Source organism: Mus pahari, chromosome 10, assembly GCF_900095145.1.
Source record: "Mus pahari chromosome 10, PAHARI_EIJ_v1.1, whole genome shotgun sequence".
NCBI lineage: Eukaryota > Metazoa > Chordata > Mammalia > Rodentia > Muridae > Mus > Mus pahari.
The window spans coordinates 89,650,699-89,662,497 of record NC_034599.1 but is presented as its reverse complement, the minus strand read 5'-3'; the positions used below and the strand labels follow the sequence as shown (position 1 = coordinate 89,662,497).

Here is an 11,799-nt window from a genome sequence, read left to right as displayed (position 1 = left end):
AAAACAAACAAACAAACAAACAACCCTGAAAACTCATTCAAAATTGGGATAACTGGAAAAGTCCACATTCTAGAATATTTGTGTTTTTTTCCTCTTTTTTTCTTTTTCTTTTCTTTTAGATAGGGTTTTGCTACTGAGCTCTGGCCTGTCTAGAATTCTCTTGTCTCGGCCTTCTAAATGCTAGCATTACAGGTACAAACAACCAGGCCCAAATTTCATTGTTGTTTCTGAATATTAGTCCATAAACTATAGGGTCTTTCTATATGTTAAATATCCTTTATCTTAGGGAGAAAAATAAACTACGATACTTCAGGAGGTGAGGGGCATCATGACAAGAACTAACTTTCAAATGAGACCTAGAGGAAACTGAAACAATAAAGTATGTATAAACTGTTATAGTCAATGAGTCTGGGCAAAGATGTCCAGCAGTTCTCTGCCCTACTTCTGTAGCTCTTCTCATTTTTTGTGTTTATGTGATTTTTGGAGAGAGACATCACACCCGCCATAGTAGCTCATGCCATAATATGAAGACTTGGGAGCTGAGGCAAGGGAAATTACAAGTGTGGGGACAGCTTAGGTCATGTAGTAGCCTAGTGAGATCCAGACCAACCTAATCCATACAGTGAAACTATGCCTCAAAAATAACTAAATAAACAAATATTAGATTATCTTAAAACAGAAGTGAAGTCTATTAAATTTTAATATAGATTTTAAAACACTAGAGTTAAAAGAAAGGCACTCAAAATGAAAAAAAAAAAAAAAAGACACACCTGAGAATGTAAAGATAGGAAAATCAATAATTAAATGCCAGCCTTGGATGAAAGCAAATTCCAAAGCAGCCTGAGCTACATGAGATCCTGTCTCAAAACACACCTGACCAGAGAGACGGATAAGAGTGTGAAGGTATTTACTGAATAGCCCTGGAACTTAGGTAAAGGTAGGAGGAGGGATCGATTCCACACAGTGGTACTCTGACATTCATATGCAAGCTGCACCATGTCCACCCATATACATCACACACACTAATTTTCCCACACCATGCACATACAGCCAGCATGAACTGGACTCAGTGAGATATAAGAGAAATTCATAAAATACATTATATATATATATATATATATATATATATATATATATACACACACACATATATATATGAAATTCTTAAAAATACTTTAAAATATTTAAAAGATAATAACATCACAAACATACATAATAACAGAAAACAAAAAATTAGATACTTTATAACCGACTAAAATACATTTATGACAGGAAATTAAGTCTTTCCCACAGAAGACATGATTTTTAACTCATTAAGTTTTATGAGCTTTCTATGTATAGATTCTGGGTAGATATTATTCCCTATTATTTTCCTCTCGCTTAAAAAGTTGATGGTAGCAGTGTGTTCACTAAAATGCTCTCTTCTCCTTCCGCACAGATGGTCTGTCCATATAATGTATGACTTAATGCTGCCAACAAGACATAAGCAGATACTAATGAAGTGAGCTAGCAGATCTGGCTACGGGGTCCCCCTTTCTCTCCCTCACTGAGCATGGCTGCAATGACTACAGCTGCTTGTCTCTATGCATCTGCTTCATCTCTGTGCTCAGGATTCAATACTGTATCATATTTCCTAAAACCTAGGCTACTGAACAGCACCGTGGTGTTCAAGCAAATAAAAAGAAACTGGTAAAAGACTGGAGATGTAGTTCAATAACTAGAGGGCTTACCAGGAGCCTGGGTTATATCCCCAGTATCAAATGGAGAGAAGGATAGTTAAAAAATTAGTAAGTTAACAGAACCTAACTATTTCAGAACACTAAGAAGCAACCAACAACAACAAAAAAAAGATGTTTGCCCACATCAATGAACCTGAGAGAGCCAAGTACAATACTGTTTAGTATTCTCTGTATCTTCTTAGAGTTCGGCACAGATTGAAATCTCTAAATGTTGCCTAAATGATAAATGTTTAAAATAAAGCCAAAGGAGCCTAAATGTTTATTGAAAAAAAAAATTACCGTAATATTTCTGCACCTCAACTTCTATTTTCTGCCAAGTATTAAAGGCAGTTATACTACATTAAAAAGATGACACATATAAAGTTAATAAAACACTACATAACACAGTATAGGCTATCAATACCAGGAGGGGAAAAAAATCAGTGCTCATTTCCCATGAAAAGTTGGTGCATCTTCTTCCAAAGTAAGTAATGAATAATTTATATAAAGGAAAAATAAAAAATACAACACAAGTTACAATTTTAAAACAGAAGAAAGCTGGACAGTGGTGGCACGTGCCTTTAATCCTAACTCTTGAGAGGCAAAGGCAGGCACATCTCTGTGAATTCCAGGCTAGCCTGGTCTACAGAGCAAGTTGCAGAACAGCCAAGGCTACACAGAGAAACCCTGTCTCAAAAACAAACAAACAAACAAACAAAACAAAAACAAAAAGAAATGTTTTCAATTACGATTAAAAAGGTTAAGTATCTTAAATGCTTTTAAGGTTAAGTATCTTAAATGCTTTTAAAAGATTTTATTTTCCTTTTGTATTGACCAATGTTAAAATTACCTGCAAATTTTTCATATGTGACTTTAAACTTTCCAAAATGTCAAGAAGATAATGGGACACTGAATATTTTCAGAAGTTGCTATCTTTGGCAATACTGGTGAGTCTCAGATATAAACCAGCCATGTGTGCTGATGCATGATGTTTATCCAAACTCAGCAACTGCACACTCTTTCCTGTTTCCAAGTCTTCTGTTAGTTAAAAACATAAGTTCTTCTTCCAGCTTCATGAGCACATTATGTCAAGCTCAAAAAGTCAATCTTTTGACCTCACCATCTGCCATGATCTCTTGTCAACTTTCAGACAATGTAGCTCCTACAGATGGTCTCAACATGCAAGCCCTTTTACATTCCAGTCACAATTTAGAGGCTCCAACATAAAACCCAAGGTAACATACTAACCAAAATTCACGAAAAAGCAAGCAATATCACTTCAATCACAATTTGTAGGCTTCTTTTATCAGCATATAAGACAGAATTCTAATAGTGCCAGTAAAAGAAGCTGCAAAATTAAAGTTCATCAAAGAGAACATTGCATTACTAATTTTAAATTCATTCTCATGATTAAAAATTTAAAGACATGAAACTCAGTGGTAGAGCACTTGGTTAGCATGTGGGAGACTCTGGATTGAATACCCAGCACCATAAAAATACATACATAAACAGATGAATTAATGAATAAATAACAAAGCCATACTGAGAGTGTAATTGGGTTTAGATTGTGTCCTAGGTTCTTACTGAACCACGGCCCATATACCTTATTGATCCAATTTCATTACCTTTAAATGGGGAAAAGGTATTATTATTCTCTCTCTCTCTGTGCCCGTGTGTGTGTGTGTGTGTGTGTGTGTGTGTGTGTGTAGGTACATATGTGACACATCACACATGTTAAAGGAATTGGCTCTCTCCTTCCACCATGTGGGATCAAACTCAAGTCATTAAACTTGGCACTAAGTTCCTTTGCATATTGGGCTACCTCTTCATTACATTACTAGCCTTTTTACAATTCTTCATATAACTTATTTCCCTGTCTCATGGACTCTGTACAGGCTGTTTCTCTGTCTGAGAGTTTTATCTGGTAAATTCCTCTTCAGATCTCTTCTCAGATGTCTCTCCTCAAGGAAAATAATCCCTTTTCCTCCTCCCAGACTAGGTCAGAGGCTTCTACTTACTGTTTAGCTTCTTTCTCTTTTCATAGCATAGCCTGAGTTGCCATAATATATTTATTAATGTGATTATCAGACTGTGGCCTATCTCTGCCAACTAAAGTATAAATTCTATGAGGGCAGGAGTCCTGCTCATTTAGTTCACATATGTGTGTGGGTATACATACATATATGTGTGTGTATGTATATATGTATATACATACACAGTAGGAGATATATACATGTATCAGTATTTTTAAATATATGAAAAATCTATTCAATACAACTTAGCAGTGAAAAACGACAAATATTTAGCACATATGCACATCTGAAATGTCAGTAAGCTACAAGCAGAATTCTGGGTATCATAGTCTCATTGCAATAAACAAAAGGATTTTAAAACAACATAGTTGTGTTTGGTAACTTTTTAAAGATTTCTTTACTTATTATGTATAGTGTATGTATGATTGTATGATTGCATGCCAGAAGAGGGCACCAGATCTCAATATAGATGGTTATGAGCCATCACGTGGTTGCTAAGAATTGAACTCAGGACCTCTGGAAGAGCAGCCAGTGCTCTTAATGTCTGAGCCATCTCTCCAGTCCCTTGTGTTTTGGTAATTTTTAAAAGTTATAATGTAAAACATATTTGTAGTAGAGAACATTTAACTTCACCGTTTGAGAAAGAACCTCAATTTCTTCATTCTAGGCTATATAGAATTCATTTTGTAGCTTGTACTGGTCTTAAATTCGTAATAAACATCCTGTCTATCCCTACTAAGTGTTAGGATTACTTGCATAAGCACCGCATTCCGCTTAATTTTACTCTTAATGTAAAATGGATGAGACATAAAAATTCATTTTTTAAAGACAAGGTGGGGGGGCTAGACAGATGTCTTAAGAGTTAAAAATACTGGCTCCCCTTTCAAAGAATCTGGGTTCAATCCCCAGCACCCACATGATAGCTCATAGTAGTCTGTAATTCTAGTTCCAAGGGATCTTCTGGCCTCTGTGGGCAGAGGTACTCACATGGTGCAGACAAACATAGGCAAAACATCCATACACATTAGATAGATAGATAGATAGATAGATAGATAGATAGATAGATAGATAGATAGATAGATAGACAGACAGACAGACAGTCAAACAGACAGAAAAAGTCACAAGGTTAAGGACAAAGCTCAGTGGTAGCATAATTGCTTTGCATGTTCAAAGCCCAGTGTTTCAGTCCCTGAACCACACACATATAAGCTATCCCAAAATAAGATAATTTAAGCCACAAACATCAATCTTGGATTATAACCTAAACTATAAATATATGTCCATAAGTCCATAGTGATAAAAATAATCTGAATAGTGAAAAACAAGACAATCCTTTATGCCTGTAATTACCTCTGTGACCTCAAGCATAGTGCCTGCTCTAGAACTCAGATCCCCCCTTTAAATGATAATTATTTTCACTTGATCTTGCTTAGAGATACATCACCTGTATGTCCAGTAAAAGGAACTTGTTGGTGTCCCAAGACAAACCACTGCTCTGTATGCAGAAGAAAATTAGACTATCTAGTCAAGGTCTAGTCATGTCTTTGTGGGGTACTAGAAAGATGGGGAGAGGAGCACTCTCCTGGAGTACCAGACAATTGTCTCTGCTTTCCCTCTCTGAATGAGGGTGTAACCTTGCTGATATTATGTTGGTTTCAGATGCAGACAAGCCTCATGCAGATAAATTCTTAAATGAAAGCAGCATACATGACATTCCTTCTAAATAGCACTATACTCTATGATTACAATATGATGAAAGGACAAACAAATTTTTAAACTTTTTATTTTTTTGGTCAGTCAAGATGGTTCAACAGGCCTGTGACCAAGCTCTATGACCGGAATTGGTATGAGAAAAATAGACTTCCCAAACCTGTCCTCTAATTTCCACACATACACCATAGCAGATATTTACATTATGATTCATAACAGTAGCAAAATTTACAGTTCTGAAGTAGCAATGAAAATGATTTTATAGTTGGGGGTTACCACAACATGAGGAATTGTTTTAAAGGATCGCAGCATTAGGAAAACTGAAAACCACAGCTTAAGAGACTGAGATCAAATGACCTCAAATTTGAGAACATCCTAGACTACATATACCAAGACTGTTTAAAACAGAAAAAAGGATGAGGTGGTGGAACACACCTAGCACTCAGGAGGTTCAGCCACAGGGAGAAGACTCCCTAGGCTACACAGAGTGTCCAAACCAGTAGGGGGACATAGCAAGACCCTAATTCAAGAAAAGAATTTCCATAACACACTCATTTTCAAAAAATAATTTAAGTAAAGAGCTTACACATGCTCACAGTTTTTAACCAATAAATCCAAACACACACACACACATACACACACACACACACACACACACAGAGACTCACCACTGAGGACCTCTTTGGTAGAAGTTCAGGGAGAGAGAGAGAGAGAGAGAGAGAGAGAGAGAGAGAGAGAGAGAGAGAGAGAGAGAGAAAACTTCCTTCAAACACTGTCCCCTTACCTCATCCACAATTCTCACCACTAGATGAGTAGAATAAACAAAAAAATTACTAAAATTTATGTTCTTGGTTGTATATATTCTGAAAAAAAAAAACAACCCTAAATTATTGGTACCTGAAAACAGTCTGTTCATAAATATCTAAATCTAACTCTGCTTATCTATCTACGCTATAAAGATGGCTCAACAGTTAAAAGCTTTGTCTGCTCTTCCACAAGACCTGGGTTCAACTCCCAGGAGTCACACTGCAGCTCAAAACCATCTGTAACTCCAGTTCCAGGTGATCTGTTGTCATCTTCTGGCCTCCACGGGCATCAGGCATGCATGTATCACACAGACATTTACGTAGACATGCATATTTTATGTGCATACATAAAATAAATTAAATTAAAAATATAAAGGGCTGGAGAGGTGGCTCAGTGGTTAAGAGCATTCACTGTCTGTTCTTCAAGAGGTCTTGAGTATTCCTGGTTTTGACAATCTACTTCAGTAATTCATAAATGTTATCATAAGAGGGAAGATAGATATGTGGAACCTCTTTGTAGTAGTGTACAACTTCTTGAGTCTACTGCCATTTTAAAATGAAAAGTAAGGGCTAGAGTTGATAGCTCAGTGAAGATCCAAGTTCAAATCCCTAAAACCAACATAAAGCCAAGCACACAGCACATGTTTATTATCTCAGTGATTCTTCGGTGAGATGGGAGACTGAGATACAAGGATCATAGCAGTGAAAAAACAAAGAGACCTGATTTCAAACAAACTAATGGAAGAAGGACACCAGAGGCCATCCACTGACCTCTGCACACATACCACAACACATGCACACCCAAACATACATCATACACACATGCATACACATTATACACAAACACACATGCAAAAGAATCAGATGTGGTGGCACAGGCCTGTAACCTCATACTTTGGAAACTAATCTAGGAGACTCATAAGTTCAAAGTCAGCCTGAGCTACAGAGAGAGACCCTCCCCCAAGAGAAAGACAAATGGAGACAGAAAATTTGACCATGTAACTTTCTCTTATCTTTATTTGATAACATACTATCAAGGCAAAAAAAGAGAAGTCAAATGATATAAAACAAAACAAACAAAAAACAAAAACCTTCACTGAAATGCCACTTCCCAGAACCTTTCTTTACTTCCCTATTTCCCACCTACCCCATCATTTCTCTGCACAGTCATCATCCTGGTCTTCCTATTTCTTATGTATTTGCTTTAGGTTTCTTTTGTTCTTTCTTTTCAAACCAGGGTCTCTTATGTAGGCTGTCCTAAAACTTGCTGCTCACAGAAATACACCTGCCTCTGCCCCACTAAGCGCCATTTGCTTGCTTTGCTCAGGTTTCTTAAACAAACAAACAAATAAATAACATAAAAATATTATGCTATTGCATATTTTAAGGGGCCTGAGGATCAAACCAAAGCCATGTAGCTCGGATGGTAGAATATTTACCTGGCATATATAAAATGCTGAGTTCTATCCCCACCACAGTTAAGTCAGATGTGGTGGCACAAACCTACAATCCTGATACTCAGGAGGTAGAGGCAAGAGGTTCAGAAGTTCAAGGCTATCTCTGGCTATAGAGTTAAGGCCAGCCTGGGCTATATGAAACCCTGTCTTAAAGTAAAATTATGTTTATGAAACATTACAATTAACCAGCATAGTCAAATATCCCCAGAAGTTCAACAGTGGTACGTACATCTTGGTACTAACCAACAGCCCACTGAATAGGAGGTACTGTGTGCCTAGTACTATACACCTTGCCAACTACCCATGGTTGCTAAGGGAAATGGGAACCTTCTGCTGGCGCTTTCCCAAACTAGTATAATTTCTAACTGCATTTTTATTATTTATCCTTATCTTAGCACTTACCCATAGATAAGAGCACCTCTGAATCCATATCAAAGAAGCTTCGTTTCACAGAAGTCACAAACAGAAAGAAACAACTGGTCAAAATGCAGAAAACTATCTATGGGTGCCCAGCCTCAATGGATACATCTACAATATAACCCCTACACCTAAGGTTCAGGGATCAGGAGGCAGAAGGATTGTAAAAACCAGAGGAATAGGATGTCAACTGTGTGTGAGACACTGTCTTCTATACATAATAGGGAAGCTACTCTTATGAAACCTCTACAATATGATCAATTAAACAAAAATCAAACAATGGCTCCAGCAACTAACATGACAATGAGGATGGAGAGCCATCTCACAAGGCCCCTATGAACAGCTGCAGGAAATTAATGACAGCTGAGAAAGGGAGAATCTGTCTTCCCAGGGGTGAGCTGCCCTAATTGGTTATCCAATACCAAATGAGCATCCCTAAAAACATACAGAAAATAATACTAAATGGACTTAGCAGGTTGCATTTATACATTAATTCACACAAAGACACACATTGTGTTGGTTAGGTTTATTTGGGTTTTGTTTTTTGTTTTTTGTTTAATCAACTTGAGACAAGCTAGAGACATCTGAGAAAAGAATACCTCAACTGAGAAAATGCCTCCATCAGACTGGCCTGTAGGCAATCAGTTTTCTTGATTGACACATGATTGATGTGGCAGGGCCCACACCACTGTGAGCTGTGGCATTGGGGGAGCGGGAGCAGCCTCAAGCGCCAAGATAGTGCCCTAGCTCACTGCCAAGCCCCGTGATACCTACTTACCAAGAACCTGAGCCTGCGCACTTGAATGATCTTGTGCTGTCCACCTGATGAGTCACTGGCCTATCACCAGTGCGGCTTGTGTTCAGAGAGTGCTGAACACTGATTGGATCCAGGAGAGGGGGGAGGGATGAGATCAGAGGGCGGAGGGAAAAACAAAAGAGAAACTGGACCAGCTGGAGAGAAAGATGGGAACTGCTTGAAACCCTCCTTGGCGTTCATGTCGTTCCCCACCCCCCTCCCAGTGCGGGCTTACGGCATGGCATCTCTAGGCAACTGGACCCACAGTGACTAAGAAGGCAAAGTTGTCAAACCAAAAGGAGCGGGGCAGTAATGCAGTGCTCCCAACAGCCTCTGTTTCAGTTCCTGCCTCCAGGTTCCTGTCTTCAACTCCTCCGCTGACTTCCCTCCATACAGACTACAACTTAAACTGAAATAAACTCCATCTTTCCCAAGTTGCTTTTTTGGCCATGGTACTTATCATGAGAACAGAAACCTAACTAGGAAATACATATGGAAACACACATACCCTCACACCCACACAAATTAAGACAAAAGGGGGCCATCAATTTAAGAGAGAGTGGGGAGGGGAACATGGGAGAAATCAGAGTGAGGAGAAGCAGCAAATACAGTATCCATGCTTTTTATATACTGATTTTATTTTCCATTGCTTTATCTTAGTTACCCTTCAAAACTTAATGGTAAAATCCTGTTTCTGAAGACACTAAATACTTGAATCATAAAACATAAAGAAATGAATCTGGTACTTCCTTGGAAGCTTCATCCCTGTGGGCTAACTTTCATAATGCTAGAAGGTGCTATGTATGCTAACAAAACAAAACAGAAGCACCAGCCTTACTCCAGCCGCGAACCCAGTAAACTAGCCCTGGAAAGACATGCCCACTGGTGCAATACAGGTATCAATAGGACTGGATTTAAGGCTTACAAGACAGAACCCATATATGACACCATTATAGGGCCAAAAATCTGTGGCTAGATAGGTCTTAGGTCCTGGGGGGGGGGGGGAGAATCTACTCTTATTATTCTGCTGAATGGACACAGTATTTAATTGACTCCTGATGACTTATTGTTATACATATAGATTAGTTCATCTCTCAACCCTCATTAGAGAAGCTGTTTCTCTCAATAGATAATAGATAACAGCAGAGGCTCACATCTGGTCAATACATAGAGACCCACATCTGTCAATACACAGAAACCAACATCTGTCAATACATAAAGACCCACATCTGGTCAACGCATAGAGACCCTAATCTGGTCAATACTTAGAGACCCACATCTAGTCAACACACAGAGAGTAAGAGACTAAGGAGTGGTTCAGCTCTAAATGGGACATCTATATAATCTGTTATGTGACACAATTCTTGGAGTGATGTGAACAAACATCCACTTGCCCCAGATAAGGAACTATCAACAAACCAAAGTGAGGATATTACCAAAGTTCAACCTGGTGAACCAGTGAGTTGTTTTTTATTTTGTTTTGTTTTGTTTGTTTTGTTTTTTGGTTGTTATTGTTGTTTTGGTTTGGTTTAGTTTTGATTTGGGTTTCGGTTTTTCGAGACGGGGTTTCTCTGAATGGCCCTGGTTGTCCTGGAACTCACTCTGTAGACCAGGCTGGCCTTGAACTCAGAAATCTGCCTGCCTCTGCCTCCCAAGTTCTGGGATTAAAGGCATATGCCACCACTGCCTGGCAGAACCAGTGAGTTTTATTGGGGTTACTTACAGGAGCAGAAATGATTCCAAGACAGCTACATCACCAAGAGCTCACCATAGCTCATGAAAGCTGGAAACCTGGAGTTCACTGTGCAACTTGCGAGTAGCTCAGCAGGTTGGAGAATATCACTTTGAGGAGTCTGGCTGGTCTCAGAGTCTTCTAAGCAGCTCAGCTGCTCTGAGAGTATCTCCCAGCAGTCCTAACTGCTTATATAAGCTTGGGGAGGAAGAGCTTGCTGAATCTGGTCAGTGTCAGTGGTTCCATGAAACCTTTGGGTTGTTTACTTTCTGAGCTTAATGCACTTCCCTACAAGATGGAATATTTTACTTTCCTTTAGAACACCCTGTCTTAATTAGCTTCCCTCCAAGATAGAGGCTTTCTCTCCAAGGAACTGTTATGCAACACACCCTTCTCTGCAAGGCTAATGGATCAATCACAGAGGAAGAGGGACTGACTAAAGGACTGTAAAAGCTGGAGGGTGAGAGCTGTAAGGGAGCAGTGCTTTCCAGACAGAACAGGGCAGCGCACATATGAGCTCATGGTGGTTCTCACAGAATGCCAAGACCTGCCCAAGTTCCAGGCAGGCAAAATCCTAGCAAGGAGAGGGACGGGTGGGCACAAAGTCCCTCTTGGCTGAGCAGATACTGACAATGGATAGCTTCTTGGGGAAGGAGAGTTAGTTTTCTTTAAGAGCACGACCCCAAGTAGATTGACACTCCAGTGCAAGCCCCACATGCCACTTTTGGAGCAGCACGAACTGGAGCTCATGCGTTTTTAAAAAGACAGAAAAGTTGATGGGTAGGGACATAGAGGTGAATCTGGAAGGATTAGGGGAAGAGGAGATAAATATGATCAGCATACACCATGGGAGTGGGAGAAGAAAGTGCCCTAGGATCCCAGCACTCAGAAGGCTGAAGGAAGAGGATTGCTGGGGGTTCCAGGCCAGCCTGGACTACAGTGTGGGATCCTATCCCTAAACAAACACCAAGAAAACACAGAATTTGAGAATACAAAAAAAATCCTGAATCAGATATACAGAAACTAAGAACGAAAACAGACAGCCGGGCGTGGTGGCACACGCCTTTAATCCCAGCACTCGGGAGGCAGAGGCAGGTGGATTTCTGAGTTCAAGGCCAGCCTGGTCTACA

General features: G+C 39.3%; 1 protein-coding gene across 7 annotated transcripts in view; it reads right to left on the bottom strand.

Annotated features, from left to right (window-relative positions):
• Tfdp2 (transcription factor Dp-2) overlaps positions 1-11,799 on the bottom strand; it is a 124,107-nt gene that overhangs the window by 96,774 nt on the left and 15,534 nt on the right. The window lies entirely within an intron of this gene.